Raw genomic sequence first — 27,047 nt, 5'->3', positions numbered from 1 at the left:
CATGATTCCTGCCTCCTGTGGCCGTCGTTGGGAGAGGTGGCAGCATGGTCGTCGACTCTCAAGCTGACCATCATGCTGGCAGCCTTTTTCCATTGTCGCCCATTTCCATCCCCTCGTAGGCCATTGGGGCTTTGACAGTATGTGTGGCAACTAGTCAGGGGATCATAGACTCGCCGCTGCCAGCCATCGTTGTGGTTATTATAGCTAGTTTCTACCAAGGGGATTGGGATTTTCAAATTTACCGTTGTAGTTGGCGCTTGTACCTGCATGGGAAGCATTGACTCGAGGGTGAGAAGACTAAATGGAGCCCTTGAGCGACGACAAGCAACCATTGGTGAGGGTATAGGCAATGGCGGGCGGTTAGTCGTGGCACACAGTTGTTACTTTACACCCGTGTGTGGCTACATGACTCATCACAAGCTCTTCGTATTTTACACCGAGGTGTAATATATCTATTCTGCATGGCACATGGTTTGCGGGGTGTATAACATCATTAAATTATGCACTATGGCGTGGGGTGGTATCTGGGTAGCACACGTCTTGTTTCATCAACCATGTGCGCTCTTTTTTTAGTATTGCAGATGCTTCCTTTACTTAGATATTGTGCGTGTTAGATCATAGAATACCCATCATTTTCATACTTTTTGAATTTTTTTTGGTGCATGCATAATAGCACATGAAAAAAATGAGACAACTATCCGCAATCATGTATGCAACATAGATGTTGTGTTGACAAAGCAAATCACAATACACACGGACTAAACTACGAAACATGTCGATGATGATTCATCAATCACTGAGAATTGTATACTAGCAAGCGTTTGCCCACAACGCACATAGGTTATTAGCACCAATTGTCTGTGTTATTTTTGGTGCTCACACACGATTGCGATTACTTACTTTTTTGTTGTATATCGCACATCTTGTTATGTTGAATCGTTTGTGTTCTACTATATCATCACACAGAGTTTGTGGTAGTGAACTGTGTACCCTCTATCGCACAGATCTCAATATTTGTAACCATTTGTGTTAGTTTAGCTAATCGCAGAAAGTTTGTATGGAAGAATTGCATGGCGCAAATCACACATGTAAGTCTTTTATGAATCGTATTTGATGGGTCCACCATCGCACACAGTTCTTGTTATTAGCGATGGAGCTTGAACTATACCATTTGTGATTCATGCATCACACACAGTTTCATCGAAGGGTCTCTGATTGATGTGTCGCCTTTCGACCATCCCTCAATAGTGACATCACCATGGGAGCAATAAGGTTGATCAAGAGGCCCTCCATTATCGATCCCCCTCCAACAGGGCACCGGAACAGGGCTCAAAATGGGCACACAGCGGAAGAGAGACTTGTCGCGGCGGAAAAATTGTTTCGGGTTTCTCCATGAAGATTTTGGGATATATTGGAATTTATGGGCCATAGAGCGGCGTCGGGAGACATGAGGGGGCGAGCACACAACATGGCGCAGTTACCCCCCTGGGCGCACCCCGATGTGTATTGCCTCCCTCGCGCGGCCTCTGGCCTGCTGCCAAAGTTTCCACGTGTTCTATTGGTCCAGAAAAATCATCAAAAAGTTTCGTGGCAATTGGAGTTCGTTTGGTACAGTAAACATGAAAAGGTAAAAACACGAGAAAAACAACAACTCGCACTAGGCACTGGTTTAATAGATTAGTGCTCAGAAATAATACGAATCAGCTAATGAATGCCCAAAAAGTATCCTAGAATGATAACATTATAGCATGGAACAATCAAAAATTATAGATACATTGGAGACGTATCTATTTGCAACAGATTTCGAGAAAAGTATTCTCGGGAAGGCATTATCTTCCGACGTAGAAAGTTGAGGATTTTTACATCGATTTGATTCCGACGAAGAACACTAAGGTTCTTGATGCTAGCTTCCGACAAAGATATTTCTAGGAAGGGTTTACCTATCGACAAACGAATACGTGATCGTTGATGCCAAAAAGATTATATCCAGGAAGGCTTATGATTCTGACACAGAACTCTAGATTCTCGATGCTAGTGGCGGCTTCCTAAAAGATTGACATTGTTATTACCACAACGCAATCGTCCACTCGCAGACCTGCTACACTGGTTCGGGCATGAAATGACATGACAGTGTTTTAACACAACAAGTTAATTAGCATCTCATACGCACTTAACTTGTGTGTAATTTTATTATTTGTACTGAATATTTACCTCTCCTTAAGTAATTTCCTATTATACATTCGAGTGTTCCATGTTGTGGAATACTCATTGCTGCACATGTTCTAGATAATGGCACTTAGGATCGGGTCCTAGTTAGTAGCCGAAAGAGAACACCACCTTCCCGACAAGGTTTACAAACTTAGGGCATGTGCAACTACAAATGATGTTCCTGGGCGCACCATTATTAGCGACGAGCGTGATCATGCCTCATGAATGCTCCTTAATAGATAAGTATTGGGGAACGTCGCATGGGAAACAAAAAATTTCCTACGCGCACGAAGACCTATCATGGTGATGTCCATCTACGAGAGGGGATGAGTGATCTACGTACCCTTGTAGACCATACAGCAGAAGCATTAGTGAATGCGGTTGATGTAGTGGAACGCCCTCACGTCCCTCGATCTGCCCCGCGAACAATCCCGCGATCAGTCCCACGATCTAGTACCGAACGGACGGCACCTCCGCGTTCAGCACACGTACAGCTCGACGATGATCTCGGCCTTCTTGATCCAGCAAGAGAGACGGAGAGGTAGAAGAGTTCTCCGGCAGCGTGACGGCGCTACGGAGGTTAGTGATGACCTTGTCTCAGCAGGGCTCCGCCTGACTTCCGCAGAAACGCGATCTAGAGGAAAAACCATGGAGGTATGAGGTCGGGCTGCTGTGGAAAAGTCGTCTCAAATCAGCCCTAAAACCTCCGTATATATAGGTGGGAGAGGGGGGACCTTGCCTTGGGGCTCAAGGAGCCCCAAGGGGGTCGGCCGAGCCAAGGGGGAAGGTCTCCCCCCCAAACCGAGTTGGACTTGGTTTGGTGGGTGGGAGTCCTTCCTTCCCTTCCCACCTCCTCTTTTTTTCTTTTCTCTTCGATTTTTCTTCCAATGTGCATAGGGCCATTTTGGGCTGTCCCACCAGCCCACTAAGAGCTGGTGCACCACCCTCAAGGCCTATGGGCTTCCCCGGGGTGGGTTGCCCCCCCCCCCCGGTGAACTCCCGGAGCCCATTCGTCATTCCCGGTACATTCCCGGTAACTCCGAAAACCTTCCGGTAATCAAATGAGGTTATCCTATATATCAATCTTCGTTTCCGGACGATTCCGGAAACCCTCGTGACGTCCGTGATCTCATCCGGGACTCCGAACAACATTCGGTAACGAACCATATAACTCAAATACGCATAAAACAACATCGAACCTTAAGTGTGCAGACCCTGCGGGTTCGAGAACTATGTAGACATGACCCGAGAGACTCCGCGGTCAATATCCAATAGCGGGACCTGGATGCCCATATTGGATCCTACATATTCTACGAAGATCTTATCGTTTGAACCTCAGTGCCAAGGATTCATATAATCCCGTATGTCATTCCCTTTGTCCTTTGCTTTGTTACTTGCCCGAGATTCGATCGTCAGTATCCGCATACCTATTTCAATCTCGTTTACCGGCAAGTCTCTTTACTCGTTCCGTAATAGAAGATCCCGCAACTTACACTAAGTCACATTGCTTGCAAGGCTTGTGTGTGATGTTGTATTACCGAGTGGGCCCCGAGATACCTCTCCGTCACACGGAGTGACAAATTCCAGTCTTGATCCATACTACCTCAACTAACACCTTCGGAGATATCTGTAGAGCATCTTTATAAGTTACGTTGCAACGTTTGATACACACAAAGTATTCCTCCGGTGTCAGTGAGTTATATGATCTCATGGTCATAGGAACAAATACTTGACAAGCAGAAAACAGTAGCAACAAAATGACACGATCAACTTGCTACGTCTATTAGTTTGGGTCTAGTCCATCACGTGATTCTCCTAATGACGTGATCCAGTTATCAAGCAACAACACCTTGTTCATAATCAGAAGACACTGACTATCTTTGATCAACTGGCTAGCCAACTAGAGGCTTGCTAGGGACAGTGTTTTGTCTATGTATCCACACATGTAAATGAGTCTTCATTCAATACAATTATAGCATGGACAATAAACGATTATCTTGATACAGGAATTATAATAATAACTATATTTATTATTGCCTCTAGGGCATAATTCCAACAGTCTCCCACTTGCACTAAAGTCAATAATCTAGTCCTCACATCATCATGCGAATTACATTGTAATAAGTCTAACACCCATACAGTTCTGGTGTTGATCATGCTTAGCCCGTGGAAGAGGTTTAGTCAGCGGGTCTGCTACATTCAGATCCGTGTGCACTTTGCATATATTTATGTCGTCCCCTTCGACGTAGTCGCGGATGAGGTTGAAGCGTCGTTTGATGTGTCTGGACTTCTTGTGAAACCGTGGTTCCTTTGCTAAGGCAATGGCACCCGTGTTGTCACAGAACAAGGTTATTGGATTCAGTGCGCTTGGCACCACTCCAAGATCCGTCATGAATTGCTTCATCCAGACACCCTCCTTAGCCGCCTCCAAGGCAGCCATGTACTCCGCTTCACATGTAGAATCTGCTACGACGCTTTGCTTGGAACTACACCAGCTTACCGCACCCCCATTAAGAATAAATACGTATCCGGTTTGCGACTTAGAGTCGTCCGGATCTGTGTCAAAGCTTGCATCGACGTAACCTTTTACGGCGAGCTCTTCGTCACCTGCATATACGAGAAACATCTCCTTAGTCCTTTTCAGGTACTTCAGGATATTCTTGACCGTCGTCCAGTGATCCACTCCTGGATTACTCCGGAACCTACCTGCCATACTTATGGCTAGGCTAACATCCAGTCTAGTGCACAACATTGCATACATGATAGAACCTATGGCTGAAGCATAGGGGACAGAGCGCATATGCTCTCTATCTTCATCAGTTGCTGGGCACTGAGTCTTACTCAATCTCGTACCTTGTAAAATTGCCAAGAACCCTTTCTTGGACTGTTCCATTTTGAACCTCTTCAAAACTTTATCAAGGTATGTACTTTGTGAAAGTCCTATCAGGCGTTTTGATCTAACCCTATAGATCTTCATGCCTAGAATGTAAGCAGCTTCTCCTAGGTCCTTCATAGAGAAACTTTTATTCAAGTAATCCTTTATGCTCTCCAAAAACTCCACGTTGTTTCCAATCAGCAATATGTCATCCACATATAATATTAGAAATGCCACAGAGCTCCCACTCACTTTCTTGTAAATACAAGATTCTCCAACCACTTGTATAAACCCAAATGCTTTGATCACCTCATCAAAGCGTTTGTTCCAACTCCGAGATGCTTGCACCAGTCCATAAATGGATCGCTGGAGCTTGCACACCTTGTTAGCATTCTTAGGATCGACAAAACCTTCGGGTTGCATCATATACAATTCTTCCTTAAGGTAACCGTTAAGGAACGCCGTTTTGACATCCATCTGCCAGATTTCATAATCGAAAAATGCAGCTATTGCTAACATGATTCTGACGGACTTAAGCATCGCTACGGGTGAGAATGTCTCATCGTAGTCAACTCCTAGAACTTGTGAAAAAACCTTTGACACAAGTCGAGCTTTATAAACGGTCACATTGCCGTCAGCGTCCGTCTTCCTCTTAAAGATCCATTTGTTCTGAATAGCCTTGCGGCCCTCAGGCAGTACCTCCAAAGTCCACATTTGTTCTCATTAATGGATCCTATCTCGGACTTCATGGCTTCTAGCCATTTGTTGGAATCTGGTCCCACCATTGCTTCTTCATAATTTGCAGGTTCATTGTTGTCCAACAACATGATTGATAAGACGGGATTACAGTACCACTCTGGAGCAGCACGTGGTCTCGTCGACCTGCGTGGTTTGACAGAAACTTGAACCGGAGTTTCATGATCGTCATCATTAACTTCCTCCTCAACCGGCGTCGCAACGACAGAGGTTTCCCCTTGCCCTGCGCCACCATCCAGAGGGATGAGAGGTTCGACAACCTCGTCAAGTTCTATCTTCCTCCCACTCAATTCTCTCGAGAGAAACTCCTTCTCGAGAAAAGCTCTGTTTTTAGCAACAAACACTTTGCCCTCGGATTTGAGATAGAAGGTGTGCCCAATTGTCTCTTTTGGGTAACCTATGAAGACGCACTTTTCCGCTTTGGGTTCCAGCTTTTCAGGCTGAAGCTTTTTGACATAAGCATCACATCCCCAAACTTTAAGAAACGACAACTTTGGCCTTTTGCCATACCACAGTTCATATGGTGTCGTCTCAACGGATTTTGATGGTGCCCTATTTAAAGTGAATGCAGCTGTTTCTAATGCATAACCCCAAAACAATAACGGCAAATGGGTAAGAGACATCATAGATCGCACCATCTCTAATAAAGTACGATTAAGATGTTTGGACACACCATTACGCTGTGGTGTTCCACGCGGTGTCAACTGTGAAACAATTCCACATTGTCTTAAGTGAGCACCAAACTCGAAACTCAGATATTCACCCCCACGATCAGACCGTAGGAACTTGATCTTCTTGTTACGATGATTTTCAACTTCACTCTGAAATTGCTTGAACTTTTCAAATGTTTCAGACTTGTGCTTCATTAAGTAGACATAACCATATCTACTCAAATCTTCAGTGAAGGTGAGAAAATAACGATATCCTCCGCATGCCTCTACGCTCATCGGACCACACACATCGGTATGTATGATTTCCAACAAGTCACTTGCACGCTCCATTGTTCCGGAGAACGGAGTTTTAGTCATCTTGCCCATGAGGCATGGTTCGCACGTGTCAAGTGAATCAAAGTCAAGTGACTCCAAAATTCCATCGGCATGGAGTTTCTTCATGCGCTTTACATCAATATGACCTAAGCGGCAGTGCCACAAAAATATGGCGCTATCATTGTTAACTCTAACTCTTTTAGTCTCAATGTTATGTATGTGTGTAGCGCTATCAAGATTCAATATGAACAATCCTCTCACATTGGGTGCATGACCATAAAAGATGTTACTCATAGAAATAGAACAACCATTATTCTCTGACTTAAAAGAGTAACCGTCTCGCAATAAACAAGATCCAGCTATAATGTTCATGCTCAACGCAGGCACTAAATAACAATGATTTAAGTTCATAACTAATCCTGATGGTAACTGAAGTGAAACTGTGCCGACGGCGATTGCATCAACCTTGGAACCATTTCCTACGCGCATCGTCACTTCATCTTTCGTCAGCCTTCGTCTATTCCGCAGTCCCTGTTTCGAGTTGCAAATATGAGCAACAGAACCGGTATCGAATACCCAGGCACTACTACGAGAGCCGGTTAAGTACACATCAATAACATGTATATCAAATATACCTGATTTTTCTTTGGCCGCCTTCTTATCTGCCAGATACTTGGGGCAATTGTGCTTCCAGTGACCCATACCCTTGCAATAGTAACACTCTATTTCAGGCTTAGGTCCAACTTTGGGTTTCTTTGTCGGATTGGCAACAGGCTTGCCGCTCTTCTTTGAATTACCCTTCTTGCCTTTGCCGTTTCTCTTGAGACTACTGGTCTTATTCACCATCAACACTTGATGTTCTTTACGGAATTCAGACTCTGTGACTTTCAGCATCGCAAACAACTCGCGGGTGACTTGTTCATCCCTTGCATGTTGTAGTTCAACACAAAGCCTTTATAGCTTGGCGGCAGTGATTGAAGGATTCTATCAGTGATAGCCTCTTGCGGGAAGTTCAATCCCCAGCTCAGCTAGACGGTTTGAGTACCCAGACATTTTGAGCACATGTTCACTGATAGACGAGTTCTCCTCCATCTTGCAAGCATAGAATTTATCGAAGGTCTCATACCTCTCGATCCGGGCGTTCTTCTGAAAGATAAACTTCAACTCTTGGAACATCTCAAATGCTCCATGACGCTCAAAGCGACGTTGAAGTCCCGGTTCTAAGCCATACAAGACTGCACATTGAACTACTGAGTAGTCCTCCTTACGTGCTAACCAAGTGTTCTTAACATCCTGATCAGCCGTAGCGGGTGGTTCATCTCCTAGCGCAGCATTAAGGACATAATCCTTCTTCCCAGCTTGTAAGATTAGCTTAAGATTACAAGCCCAGTCTACAAAGTTGCTTCCATCATCTTTCAACTGAGCTTTCTCTAGGAACGTATTAAAATTCAGGGTGACTGTCGCGTGAGCCATGATCTACAACACAAATATATTCAAAGTGGACTTAGACTATGTTCAAGATAATTAGATTTTAACTTAATCAAATTATACGCTAAACTCCCACTCAAAAAGTACATCTCTCTAGTCATTTGAGTGGTTCATGATCCACTTACACTAGCTCAAGTCCGATCATCACGTGAGTTGAGTATAGTTTCAGTGGTAAGCATCCCTATGCTAATCATATCATCTATATGATTCATGATCGACCTTTTGGTCTCATGTGTTCCGAGGCCATGTCTGCACATGCTAGGCTCGTCAAGCTTAACCCGAGTGTTCCGCGTGCGCAACTGTTTTGCACCCGTTGTATGTGAACGTTGAGTCTATCACACCCGATCATCACGTGGTGTCTCGAAACGATGAACTATAGCAACGGTGCACAGTCGGGGAGAACACAATTTCGTCTTGAAATTTTAGTGAGAGATCACCTCATAATGCTACCGTCGTTCTAAGCAAAATAAGGTGCATAAAAGGATTAACATGACATGCAATTCATAAGTGAGATGATATGGCCACCATCACGTGCTTCTTGATCTCCATCACCAAAGCACCGGCACGATCTTGTTGTCACCGGCGCAGCACCATGATCTCCATCAACGTGTCGCCATCGGGGTTGTCGTGCTACTCATGCTATTACTACTAAAGCTACATCTTAGCAAAATAGTAAACGCATCTGCAAGCACAAACATTAGTATAAAGACAACCCTATGGCTCCTGCCGGTTGCCGTACCATCGACGTGCAAGTCGATATTATCTATTACAACATGATCATCTCATACATCCAATATATCACATCGCATCGTTGGCCATATCACATCACAAGCATACCCTGCAAAAACAAGTTAGACGTCCTCTAATTTTCTTGTTGCATGTTTTACGCGGTGACCATGGGTATGTAGTAGGATCACATCTTACTTACGCAAACACCACAACAGAGATATGTGAGTTGCTATTTAACCTCATCCAAGGACCTACTCGGTCAAATCCGATTCAACTAAAGTTGGAGAAACCGACACTTGCCAGTCATCTTTGAGCAACGGGGTTACTCGTAGCGATGAAACCAGTCTCTTGTAAGCGTACGAGTAATGTCGGTCCAAGCCGCTTCAATCCAACAATACCGCGGGATCAAGAAAAGACTAAGGAGGGAAGCAAAACGCACATCACCGCCCACAAAAACTTTTGTGTTCTACTCGAGAAGACATCTACGCATGAACCTAGCTCATGATGCCACTCTTGGGGAACGTCGCATGGGAAACAAAAATTTTCCTACGCGCACGAAGACCTATCATGGTGATGTCCATCTACGAGAGGGGATGAGTGATCTACGTACCCTTGTAGACCGTACATAAGAAGCGTTAGTGAACAAGGCTGATGTAGTGGAACGTCCTCACGTCCCTCGATCCGCCCCGCGAACAATCCCGCGATCAGTCTCACGATCTAGTACCGAACGGACGGCACCTTCGCGTTCAGCACACGTACAGCTCGACGATGATCTCGGCCTTCTTGATCCAGCAAGAGAGACGGAGAGGTAGAAGAGTTCTCCGGCAGCGTGACGGCGCTCCGGAGGTTGGTGATGACCTTTTCTCAGCAGGGCTCCGCCCGAGCTCCGCAGAAACGCGATCTAGAGGAAAAACCGTGGAGGTATGTGGTCGGGCTGCCGTGGAAAAGTCATCTCAAATCAGCCCTAAAACCTCCGTATATATAGGAGGGAGAGGGGGTACCTTGCCTTGGGGCTCAAGGAGCCCCAAGGGGGTCGGCCGAGCCAAGGGGGAAGGTCTCCCCACCAAACCGAGTTGGACTTGGTTTGGTGGGTGGGAGTCCTTCCTTCCCTTCCCACCTCCTCCTTTTTTTCTTTTCTCTTCGATTTTTCTTCCAATGCGCATAGGGCCCTTTTGGGCTATCCCACCAGCTCACTAAGGGCTGGTGCACCACCCTCAAGGCCTATGGGCTTCCCCGGGGTGGGTTGCCCCCCCCCCCCCCCCCCGGTGAACTCCCGGAGCACATTCATCATTCCCGGTACATTCCTGGTAACTCCGAAAACCTTCCGGTAATCAAATGAGGTTATCCTATATATCAATCTTCGTTTCCGGACGATTCCGAAAACCCTCGTGACGTCCGTGATCTCATCCGGGACTCCGAACAACATTCGGTAACCAACCATATAACTCAAATACGCATAAAACAACGTCGAACCTTAAGTGTGCAGACCCTGCGGGTTCGAGAACTATGTAGACATGACCCGAGAGACTCCTCGGTCAATATCCAATAGCGGGACCTGGATGCCCATATTGGATCCTACATATTCTACGAAGATCTTATCATTTGAACCTCACTGCCAAGGATTCATATAATCCCGTATGTCATTCCCTTTATCCTTCGGTATGTTACTTGCCCGAGATTCGATCGTCAGTATCCGCATACCTATTTCAATCTCGTTTACCGGCAAGTCTCTTTACTCGTTCCGTAATAGAAGATCCCGCAACTTACACTAAGTCACATTGCTTGCAAGGCTTGTGTGTGATGTTGTATTACCGAGTGGGCCCCGAGATACCTCTCCGTCACACGGAGTGACAAATCCCAGTCTTGATCCATACTAACTCAACTAACACCTTCGGAGATACCTGTAGAGCATCTTTATAGTCACCCAGTTACGTTGCGACGTTTGATACACACAAAGTATTCCTCCGGTGTCAGTGAGTTATATGATCTCGTGGTCATAGGAACAAATACTTGACACGCAGAAAACAGTAGCAAGAAAATGACACGATCAACATGCTACGTCTATTAGTTTGGGTCTAGTCCATCACGTGATTCTCCTAATGACGTGATCCAGTTATCAAGCAACAACACCTTGTTCATAATCAGAAGACACTGACTATGTTTGATCAACTGGCTAGCCAACTAGAGGCTTGCTAGGGACAGTGTTTTGTCTATGTATCCACACATGTAAATGAGTCTTCATTCAATACAATTATAGCATGGACAATAAATGATTATCTTGATACAGGAATTATAATAATAACTATATTTATTATTGCCTCTTGGGCATAATTCCAATAATAAGCTACGTATAGACATGTATTTTAAGGAATGGGAAAACTCACTAAGCCTTTTCCTCAAATAATTTTGTATTTGCACAAATTTTCCCTATGCTTATCGGAATGTCTTCCGGGCGCCCACGTTCTAGTCAATGGCGCTTATAATTGGGTCCTAGTTAGTATCCCATCAAGAATGTCGCCTTCTCGGAGGCTTGGCACTCCGAAAACACGTGCAACTCCATAGGAGTTGTCGGGCGGACCAGGACAAACCAGGAGCGCAAAATATTCTAAGAGTGCTCCCTCGTGCACGGTTATGTACAAAAATGCCAATTTAAGGATAGGAATAAGTATAAGAAAATAACTAGAGTATTAGAACTTAGCTCTCTCTATAGCATGGAGAAAACATTGCGATTCATGAGTGTGCCGCGCAAGGTGGGTGAATTGTCCATGAAAAATGTTGTTCTATCGATGCCCCCCGTATGCTTCACCGCTCCACCCTTGGAGTTGGTCGCAAAGTTGTCAGAATCGCGACTCAGGTCTTAGAATCTTACGATCTTACGATCCAATCTAGCCCCTCTGATTCTATGATTTTCCTCATAGAATCTAAGTTGCTACGATCCTGATAGTTATGATTCTATGATTCACGATCCTAGCAACGAAGCTCCGATCCAATTCAGAATCGCGAGTATGACAACATTTCTTGGTAGCACCTAGGTTCGCATTCATCCCACTCCGGATGTCACCACTTGCGTATCTAGGATTGCCACAACATTGTGGACGTTGATAGAGTGCCTGCTACTGCACCCCTCTTCTTAGGTCAATGGGCGGTGAAGATGATGATGAAGTATACGCGTAGACTACTGATTCAAGTTCGCACACCTGACCCCCCCCCCCCTGCATGGCATGCAAAAGATGTCTAGGTACGACAATATATGGGACCGGCAAAGGCCCCTTTGAGGTTTGACTATGGGGATCAAAAACACAAAAAGGAGAAACAACAATCAACACAAGGGATTTACCCAGGTTCAGACTAGCGTTAGGTGTAAAACTCTACTCTTGTTGTGCTGGATTGATGTTGTATAAGCTGAAGTTACAAGGAGCACAACTTGTCATCAAGGATGTGCGGGAAGTGCAGTTACTATGTGCAAATGAGAAAAGTTTTAACCCTTGAAAAGGTTGCCATAATCCTCCTTTTATAGGTTAAGGGGTTAGCTCAATGGCAAAATACTTATAACACTGGGTAAATATTGGCTTGACATGCACATGTACATGTGTTGATAAGGGTGTTCCTCAGGCGCTGAGCTTCCACATTCCCAAACAAGCTTCACCTAACCACCTCCCCGCTTGACACATGTTTGCAACTTTTGAAAGGCCACCGACATGGAGAAGTGGAGTAGCAATAAAACGAGCTTGTCGGGTCGTTGCTTGTCAACGTGGAACTTGTTGGGCTCGGTAGCATTGATCTTCTCGATGACCTACGTGTAGGTCGTGATTTGTCGGCTGCACCATGCCGCACAAAATGTGTTGCCGGGAAGAAGCTCCTTCCTGATGAATATGAGTTCTTTGTGGAAGCTGCTTCACAGTGGCTCTATGCTAGCATAACGCCAAGCTTAGAAGGTTTGCGGGTCCCTGGTTCTCACTACGCTGACACATATGTCCTCGCGTCCAGCCACGACCAGGTACAAGGACCGATCACCTTCATTTCTCCGCGAGTACACTAATGACCCACAAGTATAGGGGATCTACCATAATCCTTTCGATAAGTAAGAGTGTCGAACCCAACGAGGAGCATAAGGAAATGACAAGCGGTTTTCAGTAAGGTATTCTCTGCAAGCACTGAAATTATCAGTGACAGAAAGTTTTGTGATAAGGTAATTTGTAACGGGTAACAAGTAACAATTGTAACAAAGGTGCAGCAAGGTGTCCCAATACTTTTTGTAGAAAAGGACAAGCCTGGACAAACTCTTATATAAAGAAAAGCGCTCCCGAGGACACATGGGAATTTATGTCAAGCTAGTTTTCATCATGCTCATATGGTACGCGTTCGTTACTTTGATATTTTGATATGTGGGTGGACCGGTGCTTGGGTGCTTCCCTTACTTGGACAAACCTCCCACTTATGATTATCCTTTCTCACAAGCATCCGCAACTACGAAAGAAGAACTAAGATAAACCTAATCATAGCATTTAACATATGGATCCAAATCAGCCCCTTCTAAAGCAACGCATAAATTAGGGTTTAAGCTTTTGTCACTCTATCAACCCATTATATACTTATTACTTCCCAATGCATTCCTCTAGGCCCAAATAAAGGTGAAGTGTCATGTAGTCGACGTTCACATGACACCACTAGAGAAGAGACAACATATATCTTATCAGAATATTGAACGAATACCAAATTCACATGATCACTTATAAGATGACTTATCCATGTCCTCAGGAACAAACGTAACTACTCAAAAAGCATATTCATGTTCATATTCAGAGGAGTATTAATTATCATTAAAGATCTAAACATATGATCTTCCACCAAATAAACCAACTAGCATCAACTACAAGGAGTAATCAACACTACTGGAAACCTAGAGGTACCAATCTGAGGTTATGAGACAAAGATCGGAAACAAGAGATGAACTAGGGTTTGGAGAGAAGATGGTGCTGATGAAGATGTTGATGGAGATTGACTCCCTCTCGACAAGAGGATCATTGGTGATGACGATGGCTTTGATTTCCCCCTCTGGGAGGGAAGTTTCCCCGGCGGAATAGCTCTGACGAAGCTCTAGATTGGCTGTCGAAGATCCACCTCGAGACGGCGGCGTCGCGTCTCGAAAGCTTTGATATGATTTTTCCAGGTCAACACCCTTTATATAGGAGAAGATGGGCAGCGGAGGCCTGCCAGAGGGCCCACAGGCCTACAAGGCGCGATCAGGGGGGTAGGCCGCGCCCCCTGGCTTGTGACCTCCTGGTGGGTACCCTCTGGTACTTCTTTCGCCCATTTTTTTTATATATTCCAAAACAATTCTCTGTAACTTTTCAGGAATTTTGGAGCTGTGCAGAATAGGTGTCTCAGATTTGTTCCTTTTCCAGTCCAGAATTCCAGCAGCCGGCGTTCTCCCTCTTCATGTAAATCTTGGAAAATAAGAGAGAAAAGGCATAAGTATTGTACCATGATGTGGAATAACATCCCATAATGCAATAAATATTTATATAAAAGCATGATGCAAAATGGACGTATCAACTCCCTCAAGCTTAGACCTCGCTTGTCCTCAAGCGAAAACCGAGATCGATAAATATGCCCACATGTTTAGAGATAGAGGTGTCGATAAAATAAATTACGGACATGAAGGCATCATGATTATCTTTAGAATAGCAACACATAGTGACATAGAATATCTTATACTAGAGTAACAATTCATTCACAAGGTAAAATATGAATCAACGACTCTATTGAGAACTAACGAACTATGATTTCTGTCATTGAGGCAATTCCAATTTATTGCAGCGTAGGAAAGAGTAAATGTAAGAGTTTGTAAAAAAAATCCACATACTCAATCATTTATGGTCTTTCATAATTGCTAACACTCACGAAGTACCTATGAGGTCAAAGCTTCAATCGGACACAGAGAAAGATAGGGGCTTACAGTTTTGCCTCCCAACTATTTACTTCAAGGGTAATGTCAACAATAATAAGTAATGATCAGCCACACCCGAGTGGATATATTTGTCTAGATCATTCCCCAACACATGACGCTTGCCAAAAGATAAAGGAGAAATAAAGGAAATGGTGAAGATCACCACGACTCTTACATAAAGGTAAGTACAAGAAAGTAAAGGTAACAGATAAGCCATTCGCAGAGGGAAGCAGGGGTTGTCATGCGCTTTAATAATTGGATGCACAGTCTCTTAATGCAAAAGAATATCACTTTATATTGCCCCTTGTGATAAAGAACTTTATTATGCAGTCTGTCGCTGTTATTTCTTCTATATCACAAGTTCGTATAAAGTTTATTTTCCTCGCACTAATAAACTACACATATTTGAATAGCAATTTTTATTGCTTGCACCGATGACAACTTACTTGAAGGATCTTACTCAATCCATAGGTAGGTATGGTGGACTCTCAAGGCAAAACTGGGTTAATGGTTTTTGGATGCACAAATAGTATCTCAACTTGGTGCAGGAGTTTCTGGCTAATATGAGGTAGAAGCAAGCGACACATGTTGAAGGATCTACAAGCATATAACTTCTATTCGGAAATAAGAAAACATTACTCATTATGTTTGTCTTCCTTGTCCAACATAAACCTTTTAGCATATAATATTTTAATGAGTGCTCACAATCATAAAAGATGTCTAAGATAATATATTTATATGTGCACCTCTCTTTCTTTGTTACTTCCTTTTAATTGCAACAATGACCAATAGCTTTGTTCTCAACTAACAACAAATTTCAATGAACATACTTTTTATATGTGAAGTCATCACTCCCCATAAGATCATCATGTATGCTCTTTTGCTTTTATTCTATACTTCTTTCTATTTATATTTCTATAGATCGTAGCAAGCAAGCAAAGCCCTCAACTAAAAACTACTCTTTATTATATAACTCTTAGACTTGCTTACATAGGGGGAACAAAAAGAAAAACTTAAAACAAGATCACACTAAAACTTTATTCTACTAGATCAAGATATAACTAAAAGGATTGAATGAAGAAAACAAAAAACTAAAATGTGTGTTGGTGATACGATATCGGGGCACCTCCTCCAAGCTTGGCACAAGCCAAGGGGAGTGCCCATAACCATGTGTTTAGTTGTCTCTTTTTGAAGGTGGTGGTGTTATATTCTTGGCGATGATGCCTCTCAAGATGCGATTCTCCTCCTCAAGCTTATTATTTAGTCGTCTAAGATCCATTATTTCCTTGCGAAGCTTTCTGGTGACGGTTAGAGCTCCCATAACCCATGGATGTTCCATTGTTGCGTGGTAAAAAGAAACACTCTTTTTCATATTTTCATAAGTAAGAAATTTGGCATTGGGAGGGATAACCGAATTCGGAATTGCTGAGCTCACAAGTTCTTCTATCCTGGCTTCAGGTTGCAAACGAGAGGTAACTTCTTGGTCTTCCTCCATAGCATCTATCCTTTTGAAGTCACCTTCCACCTTTTTCTCCATGACCTGCCCGGCACAGTTCTCACCAATAGATTCTTGCAAAGACATATTGCTCTGAATCTGCTGCACAAACAGCTGAAAACAGAAACAGGCTATTTTGTCGAGATACAAAGGTCAAAACCTTCGGGGGATTATGTAATGAATTTTTGTCAACCTGAAGGAGTATTCCACAAGAAAACGTAGTCCGGAGGGTGCACGGAGTGGCCACTGATGTCCCACAAGTGTATGGGATCGCAGCAGTTTTCGAGGGTAGAGTATTCAACCCAAATTTATTGATTCGCATGATAGGAAGCAAAAGAATATTCTCAAGCATTAGCAGCTGAATGCGTCAGATTCAACCACACCTGAAAGATTAGTGTCTGCAAGCAAAGTATCAGTAGCAAGGTAGTATGATAGCAACGGTGCCAGAAACGATCTGTTGACGGCAGACTAATCCTAACTGTTGTATCAATGGCGCCAGCACGTTGACGGGGGATTATTATTGAGAAGAATCATTCCCCGGCTACGGCTCCAGAAAAAGTTATTGACAATCCCCGGCAACCGCTCCAACAAAGTCTTGCAACAAGTAATAGTAGTAGCAACAGTAGCAGCAAAGTGGCCCGATCCCTTTGTAGCAAGGGACAAGCCTAGGCAAAGTAACATAGCGAGGACCAGTAGTAAAAGACTCATAGGCAGTGGATCGGTGATGGATGAGTGTGACGGATGTGATTCATCATGTAACAGCTATAACACGGATAGATATGTAACTAGCTCACGTTCATCAATCTAATGTAGGCATGTATTCCGTATGTAGTCATACGTGCTTAAGGAAAAGAACTTGCATGACATCTATTGTCCATCCCTCCTGTGGCAGCGGGGTCCTAATGGAAACTACGGGATATTAAGGTTCTCCTTTAATAAAGAACCGGACCAACGCATTAACACGCGGTGAATACATGAACTCCTCATACTATGGTCATCTCCGGGAGTGGTTCTGGCTATTGTCACTCCGAGGTTGCCGGGTCATAACACATAGTAGGTGACTACAACTTGCAAGAGAGGATCTAAAACACACATATATTGGCGAAAACATAATAGGTTCAGATCTGAAATCATGGCACTCGGGCCCTAGTGACAAGCATTAAGCATAGCCAAGTAGTAGCAACATCAATCTAGAACATAGTGGATACTAGGGATCAATCCCCATAAAAAACTAACTCATCACCGTCCAGCAAGCCTACGATGAGATTACTCACGAACGATGAAGAGCATCATGGAATTGTCGATGGAGAAAGGTTGGTGATGACGATGGCGACGATTTCCCCCCTCCGGAGCCCGAAACGGACTCCAGATCTGCCCTCTAGATGAAGAACAGGATGTGGCGGTGCCTCCGTATCGCAAAACGCGATGAAACCTTCTCTCTGATTTTTTCCACGCGAAACGGAAGATATAGAGCTGAGTTTGGGGGCGGGGGTGCCACGTGGGCCCCACAAGCCTGCACGGCGCGCCCATAGGGGGTGGCTGCGGCCTGTGGGCTTGTGGTCCACTGGCACGCCCCCTCACGTGCATCTTTGCGCAGGTATTTTTTTTTATTCTAGAAAAAATCTCCGTAAATTTTCAGGACATTCTGAGAACTTTTATTTCTGCACAAAAACAACACCATGGCAATTCTGCTGAAAATAACGTCAGTCCTGGTTAGTTCCATTTAAATCATGCAAATTAGAGTCCAAAACAAGGGCAAAAGAGTTCGGAAAAGTAGATACGACGGAGACGCATCAACTCCCCCAACCTTAAAGCCTTGCTTGTCCTCAAGCAATTCAGTTGACAAACTGAAAGAGACAAAAGAGAAACTTTGACAAACTCTGTTTGATCTTGTTGTTGCAACTATGTCTAACTCTTAACCAGAATTACACCAAGATCACAAGCAAACCACATAAGCAAATGACATCTAGGTCTCACGGTAAACTCATATCAATGGCATAATCAACTAGCGAGCAAATAATAGTAAGTCTCAAATGTAAACACTTCAATCAAAACAACATGAAGCAGTACGAATAGATTGTATCTCGCTAGCTCTTTCTGAGACCGCAAAACATAAATGCAGAACACCTTCAGAGACCAAGGGTTGACTAAGCATTGTAATTCAAGGCAAAGAAGATCCAGTCATAGTCATACTCAACACAGTTAAAAGCAAAGCATAAAAATGACAGAGGTGCTCTCTAATTGGTGCTTTTGTAAGAGGAGGATGACTCAACGGGAACATAAATAGATAGGCCCTTCGCAGAGGAAAGCATTGATTTGCAGAGGTGCCAGAGCTCAAGCTTTGAAAACAGAGATAATAATTTTGGGTGGCATGCTTTCATTGTCAATGCAATGACTAAGAGTTCTCAACATCTTCCACGCTACACATGCTATAGGCGGTTCCCAAACAGAAAATAAAGTTTTGACTCCCCCACCACCAATCAATCACACTCCACGGCTAGCCGAATCCTCGGGTACCGTCCATACCAACATCAATCCTGGGGGAGTTTTGTTTGCAATTATCTTTTTGATTTGAGTATGGAACTGGGAATTCCAATTACCGGCCCCTTTCTCGTGAGTGATAGTGAATAAACACGTATCGAGGATAACACGCCTAGAATGGAAGATACCAATAGCCCCCTATCACCACATGAGCGGTTCGGGCATGCAAAACAGATTATTTCTTGAAGATTAAGAGAGTGGCACATGCAAATTTACTTGGAACGGTAGGTAGATACCACACATAGGTAGGTATGGTGGACTCATATGGAACAACTTTGGGTTTATGGGAGGTGGATGCACAAGCAGTATTGCCGCTTAGTACAAGTGAAGGCTACCAAAAGACTGGGAAGCGACCAACTAGAGAGCGACAACAGTCATCAAAATGCATTGAGAGCAACTAACATTGAGTGCAAGCATGAGTAGGACATAAATCACCATGAACATGAACATCATAGAGGCTATGTTGATTTTGTTTCAACTACATGCGTGAACATGCACCAAGTCAAGCCACTTGAATCATTCAAAGGAGCATACCATCCTACCATACTACATCATAGTCATCTCAACATTCATGTTGGCAACCAAGACAAATCATTATAAGATCCTACCTAAGTAAGCATGGCATAAGCAACTATGATCTCTAAGTTGTCATTGCAAACATGTTTCTCTCACAACAAAGCTGAACTAGGAATAGTGAGCTCGTCATGTTTACAAAAACAAAATAGATCGAGTTCATACCAGCTTTTCCAGGCTCAGTCACTTCATCATATATCATCATTATTGCCTTTCACTTGCACGACCGAATGATGTGAACAATAATAAGAGTGCTCGTGCATTGGACTACGCTGGAATCTGCAGGCAAACACAAAGGAGAAGACAAAGTAATATGGCTCTTTGAAAGCTAAACAGGCATGCATGCAAGAGCCACTAAATAGTGTAACCAATATCTTCTACCTTGACCCAAAGAAAAATAAAAACTATCTACACGGAAAGCTCCCAACAAATAAAAGAAGAAAAGAAAATCTTTTTGGGTTTTTCTCAAACTAGAAAGACACACGAAAAGAAAACGAGAAAAAGAAAATAAAACTAGCATGGATGATACAGTGGCAAAGTGTTAACACCGACGAACAAAGTGAAAGCATAAGCAAGAATGTAAAGTCGGTGAGAACACGTACTCCCCCAAGCTTAGGCTTTTGGCCTAAGTTGGTCTACTCCCAAGGAGGAAAATAACCAGCTCCGGGGTACTCTGGAGTGGACTGAGGATGCCACTGTTGTGTGAGCTCCTCTGGCTCCCAATGATAATCTGGCGTCTAGTACTCGACTGGCGGCTCGAGCACGAGCACCTGTGGTTGGGCTAAGCCCAAATATGCGTAGATGTACGAGGGCATAATAATGTACCTGCCTACATGAAGATTGAACAAAGAAGGAGCAGGAAAAGTAATAGTCTCACGAGTAGCCTGACTAAACATCAGGTTATAAATGATCCTTCTACTTGCATCTCTATCAAGAAAGTCATGGCGAACCATTCTACCGTAATCCAGATATCTCTCAGGAAGAAGAATCTCTTCTTCCTCCTCCAGTCCAATAGGTATCTCAAAGTGTCTAGCAAGATGAGTAGCGTAGATACCTCCATAGACAACACCCTTAGAAATTTTATCGTTTCAAGTTCAGGTTCAGGTTCAACCATTGAGCTACTATAGCGCCCAAGATATAAATTTTATCGTTATAAAGGGCTTCACGCAAGACCGCAAGATCTGGGGAACTAAGTGACCCAGCTTTCCCACGGCCAATCAAACATTCTCCCACAAATAGTGAGAAGTACCGAAGCACGTGAATATGTATGCTAGCAGCTCTAGCGCAAGACACTCCTCTCTCCTCTCCTACAGAAATAGTACCGTTGAAAGCTTCTAGGTCCCGTGGACGAGGTTCATGAATATCCCCAACGTAAGGTAATTTGCAGACATTGCAAAAATCCTGGAGTGACATGCTCTGGGGGATATCATAAAGTTTAAACTCAACCATAGGAGGATTCTTCCTCGGATAGAAGTTAAAGCTTTGTACGAAGATATTAGTGAGGAGCAGGTATTGCGGACACTTGTCTTCAACGAAGGCGGTAAGGCCTGCGTTCTCCACCAAATGATAAAAGTCCTCATATATTCCAGCGGCGCGTAAGAACACGTCGCTTGGCCACTCACACGCTCGAACTAATGCAACTCGAGGGACCAAATACTTGGGCTTATTCTCACTCCCATCATCCTTGGGGTCACGGCTTGACGATCCTCTTAAGAACCTCCTCATATTTTCCATTTTCTATCTCTGAAAATTTCTGAAATTTTCAGTGATTCTAAGGAAAAGTGAGTAAGGCTCAACGAAACTTGTAGCAACTACTCCAACTAGTGCCTAGAGACCATATTACGCATCAAAACTACTTGGGATCAGCTAGAATCAGCATGCAAAGCTCAAGAACATTGTCACCAAGGCAGCCAAAATACGCAGAGTATAAGGCAGTAGAGCAAAAACTAATTGGACCAATGGAGGAGTCACTTACAAAGGAGTAATTTCCCCAAAACGGTTCGGAGAATGGTGATTTGAGCAAAGAGATCGAAAATCCCAGCAAGAGGAGCAAGAACATGGGTTTGAGCTGTGAAACGATTTTTTTTGGAGGTAGGAGAACTGGATGGGAGCAAGAATGAGTGGAGGGGGTGCTTGTGGGCCCCACAAGCCTGGGTGGCGCGACCAGGGGGTGCCCTCGCCCCTAGGGCTTGTGGCCCACTGGTGTGGCCCCCACACAGACTCTTTGTCCCGGTATTTTTCAAAAAATCCAGAAAAAATCATACTTGATTTCACAGTGTTCGGAGAACTTTGATTTTCGAGGTACTTTTCTACCGGACGCTAAAACAGAAAACAGGGAAAACTAAACTAAATCTATCATTTTTCTTCTAAGTAACCTAAAGTGAAAGCTTGGAACAGAGGTTTGTGACTCTCAATTCATCCATCTCATGGTCATCGAAAGAAATCCGTCAATGGGGTTGATCAAGTCCCCTCAACAAAACTTTCTCGACTTGCAAAAGAAGACGGAGAATTTCCGAATAGTCACTAGGTCACCTCAATGGGGATGTGTATCTCCCCAACCAGCAAGTCATACTTCATCTTGACACGAGGAATAGGGCATTCAAAGCTCCCAATAAGAATCGATGAAGTTTTTTCGATAGCATTGATGCAATGTACTCGATATTGTTTCTTCGGAAAGTGCACCGTATGCTCATTACTGTTAACATGGAAAGTGACATTGCCTTTGTTGCAATCTATAACAGCCCCTGCAGTGTTTAAAAAGGGTCTTCCGAGGATGACGGCCATGGCATCGTCCTCGGTAATATCCAAGATAACAAAGTCTGTTAAGATAGTGGTGTTAGCAACTACAACAGGCACATCCTCGTAAATGCCGATAGGGAAAGCAGTTGATTTGTCGGCCATTTGCAGAGAGATTTCAGTGGGTGTCAACTTATCCAGTTCAAGTCTACGATAAAGAGAGAGAGAGGCATAACACTAACACGAGCTCCAAGGTCGCATAACGCAGTTCTAACGTAGTTGCCTTTAATGGAGCAAGGTATAGTGGGCACACCGGGATCACCTAGTTTCTTAGGAGTTCCACCCTTGAAGGTATAATTAGCGAGCATGGCGGAGATCTCAAGATCAGGTGTCCTCCTCTTATTAGTCACAATATCTTTCATGTATTTAGCATACGGATACATCTAGAGCATATCAGTCAAACGCATCTGATGAAAGACATGTCTGATCATTTCAACGAATCGCTCAAAATCCTCATCATCCTTTTTCTTGGATGGTTTGGGAGGAAAGGGCAAGGGTTTCTGAACCCATGGTTCCCTTTCTTTACCATGCTCCCTAGCAGCAAAGTCATTCTTATCGTATCTCTTAGTCTTAGGCTGTGGGTTATCAAGATCAGGTTCAATCTCCACATCCTTTTCATTGCTAGGTTGAGCATCATCATGAACATCACTAATGATATTATCATTAGGCTCATGTTCATCATCAGATTGCGTTTCAGCATCAGAGATAGAGGCATCGTTTGGACTCTCAGGTGTAGCAGCAACAGGGTTGCTAGCGTGCAGGTTCCTATCATCTTTCTTCTTCTTTCTAGGATGACTAGGTGCACCAGTGCTAACTCCTTGAGAATCTTGTTCAATTCTCTTTGGATGACCCTCAGGATACAAAGGTTCCTGGGTCATTCTACCGCCTCTAGAGACGACTCTGAAGGAATTGTCATTCAACTCATTAAGCAAGTCATTTTGAGCTTGAAGTACCTATTCTACTTGAGTAGTAACCATAGAGGCATGTTTACTCAGAAGCTTAAGATCATTGCCGTTTCTGTCCACACAAGCACTTAAATGACTAAGCATACGAGCATTCTGTTCCAATTGTCTGCTAACATGATCATTGAAACTCTGTTGTTTGGCAATAAAGTTATCAAATTCATCCAGGCATAGGCTAGCAGGTTTATCAAAAGGAATATCACTCTCATCAAACCTACGTAGAGAATTTACTTATACTACCTGTATTGGGTTATCGAGACCATGGATCTCTTCGATAGGTGGTAGATTTTTGACATCTTCAGATTTAATGCCTTTCTCTCGCATAGATTTCTTGGCTTCTTGCATATCTTCAGGACTGAGGAATAGAATACCTCTTTTCTTCAGAGTTGGCTTAGGAGGTGGTTCGGGAATAGTCCAAGCATTCTCATTGCACAAGATGTTATTCAGTAGAATCTCAGCTTGTTCTACAGTTCGTTCCCTAAAAACACTACCGGCACAACTATCTAGGTGGTCTTTGGAAGCATCGGTAAGTCCATTATAGAAGATATCAAGTATTTCATTCTTCTCAAGAGGGTGATCAAGCAAAGCATTCAGTAGCTGGATAAGCCTCCCCAAGCTTGTGGGAGACTCTCTTCTTCGGCTTGAGCAAAGCTGTATAATTCCTACAAGGCAGCTTGCTTCTTATGGGCAGGAAAATATTTTTCAGAGAAGTAGTAGACCATATCCTGGGGGCTACGCACACAACCAGGAGCAAGAGAAGTGAACCAGGTCTTAGCATCATCCTTTAGCGAGAAAGGAAACAACTTGAGCATATAGTAGTGGCGGATCTTTCCCTCACTAGTGAACAGGGTGGCTATATCGTGCAGTTTCATAAGATGGGCTACAACCATTTCAGACTCGTAACCGTGAGAAGGATCAGATTCCACTAGAGTGATTAACTCAGGGTCGACAGAGAATTCATAATCCTTATCGGTCACAAAGATAGGCTAAGTGGCAAACTTCGGGTCATAATTCATCCTAGCGTTCAGAGATTTTTCTTTCCACTTGTGCAGAAGTTTCTCAACATCATAGCTATCTTTACACGCAAGAAAATCCTCAGCTATGTCTCCCTCCATAACATAGCGTGTATCAGGCATAATAGGCAATTCAGGCATAGTAGCAGGTTCTACTTCAATAGTATCAGCAGTTTCAGAAGTATCATCACATCTAGCAGCAACTCTAGCAATATGTGCATCAAGGAATGCACCAAGTGGCAAAGCAGTATCAGGCATAGCACCATCAGGCATAGTATCAAGCATAGCATCATCATGCATAGTATCAAGCATAGCATCATGGGCAGCAGAAGTAGCATCATCAAGCGCATGCGACATATCAAGATTTCTAGCAGGAGGCGAAGTCGCAAACTTACTCATAACTGAAGGTGAATCAAGTGCACAACTAGATGGCAGTTCCTTACCTCTCCTAGTAGTGGAAGGTAGAATTTTAGTTCTTGGATCTTTCGGATTCCTCATAGTGACCGGCAGACGTCAATCCCAAGTGACTCAGAGAATATAGTTGTGCCTCCCCGGCAATGGCGCCAGAAAAAGCCTTGATGTCCCACAAGCGTATGGGATCGCAACAGCTTTCGAGGGTAGAGTATTCAACCCAAATTTATTGATTCGCACGACGGGAAGCAAAAGAATATTCTCAAGTATTAGCAGTTGAATGCGTCAGATTCAACCACACCTGAAAGATTAGTGTCTGCAAGAAAAGTATCAGTAGCAAGGTAGTATGATAGCAATGCTGCCAGAAACGATCTTTTGACGGCAGACTATTCCTAACTGTTGTATCAATGGCGCCAGCACGTTGACGTGGGATTATTCTTGAGAAGAATGCTTCCCCGACTACGGCTCTAGAAAAAGCTGTTGACAATCCCCAGCAATGGCTCCAACAAAGTCTTGCAACAACTAACAACAGTAGCAATAGTAGCAGCAAAGTGGCCCAATCTCTTTGTAGGAAGCGACAAGCCTAGGCAACGTAACATAGCGAGGACCAGTAGTAAAAGACTCGTAGGCAGTAGATCGGTGATGGATGAGTGTGACGTATGTGATTCATCATGTAACAGCTACAACACGGAGAGATGTGTAACTAGCTCCCGTTCATCAATCTAATGTAGGCATGTATTCCGTATGTAGTCATACGTGCTTAGGGAAAAGAACTTGCATGACATCTATTGTCCATCCCTCCCGTGGCAGCGGGGTCCTAATGGAAACTACGAGATATTAAGGTTCTCCTTTTAATAAAGAACCGGACCAACGCATTAACACGCGGTTAATACCTAAACACCTCATACTATGGACATCTCCGGGAGTGGTTCCGGCTATTATCACTCCGGGGTTGCCAGGTCATAACACATAGTAGGTGACTACAACTTGCAAGATAGGATCTAAAACACACATATATTGGCGACTACATAATAGGTTCAGATCTGAAATCATGGCACTCGGGCCCTAGTGACAAGCATTAAGCATAGCCAAGTAGTAGCAACATCAATCTAGAATATAGTGGATACTAGGGATCAATCCCCATAAAAAACTAACTCGATTACATGATAGATCTCATCCAACTCATCACCGTTAAACAAGCCTACGATGAGATTACTCACGAACGATGAAGAGCATTATGGAATTGTCGATGGAGAAAGGTTGGTGATGACGATGGCGACGATTTCCCCTCTTCGGAGCCCCAAACAGACTCCAGATCTGCCCTCCAGATGAAGAACAGGATGTGGCGGCGCCTCCGTATCGCAAAACGTGATGAAACCTTCTCTCTGATTTTTTTCCAGGCGAAATGGAAGATATAGAGCTGAGTTTGGGGGTGGTGGTTCCACGTGGGCCCCACAAGCCTGCACGGCGCCGCCATAGGGGGTGGTCGCGTCCTGTGGGCTTGTGGCCCACTAGCACGCCCCCGCAGGTGGATCTTTGCATAGGTATTTTTCTTTTATTCTAGAAAAAATCTCTGTAAATTTTCAGGACATTCCGAGAACTTTTATTTCTGCACAAAAACTGCTGAAAACAACGTCAGTCTAGGTTAGTTCCATTCAAATCATGCAAATTAGAGTCCAAAACAAGGGCAAAGTTTGAAAAAGTAGATACGACGAAGACGTATCAGCCACAAGCCTGCAGGGCGCGGTTAGGGGGTAGGCCATGCCCCCTAGCTTGTCGCCTCCTCGTGCACGCTTCAGACTGCTTTAAATTTTCCTAATTTATAAATATTCCAAAACTAGTAAAAATGCAATCGAAAACGTTTTGGGGTTGGTTTTCTTACCGTAGCACATACCTATTTATTTTCGGAGTCCAAGACGTTCTCATAGGTCTCCCTAATGTAGTCTTCTGGAGTTATGGTATTGATAATATTGGTTTCAACATTTATGGGGGTGCCTGAGATATAATGTTTGATTCTTTGCCCATTTACCACCTTCGGATTTGTGCCTTCGGCGTTGTTCATCTTGATGGCACCGGAACAATATACTTCCTCGATATTGTAAGGCCCTTCCCATTTAGTGAGAAGTTTTCCTGCAATTTTTTTATAGAGAGTTGTATAGCAAGACATGATCACCTACATTGAATTCACGCTTTTGTATCCTTCTATCGTGCCATCTCTTAACCTTTTCTTTAAACAACTTGGCATTCTCATAGGCATGGGTTCT

This window comes from Hordeum vulgare, chromosome 3H (genome assembly GCF_904849725.1).
Source record: "Hordeum vulgare subsp. vulgare chromosome 3H, MorexV3_pseudomolecules_assembly, whole genome shotgun sequence".
Classification (NCBI taxonomy): Eukaryota; Viridiplantae; Streptophyta; class Magnoliopsida; order Poales; family Poaceae; genus Hordeum; species Hordeum vulgare.
The sequence above is the reverse complement of the archived record's forward strand: the minus strand, read 5'-3'. Positions refer to the sequence as shown.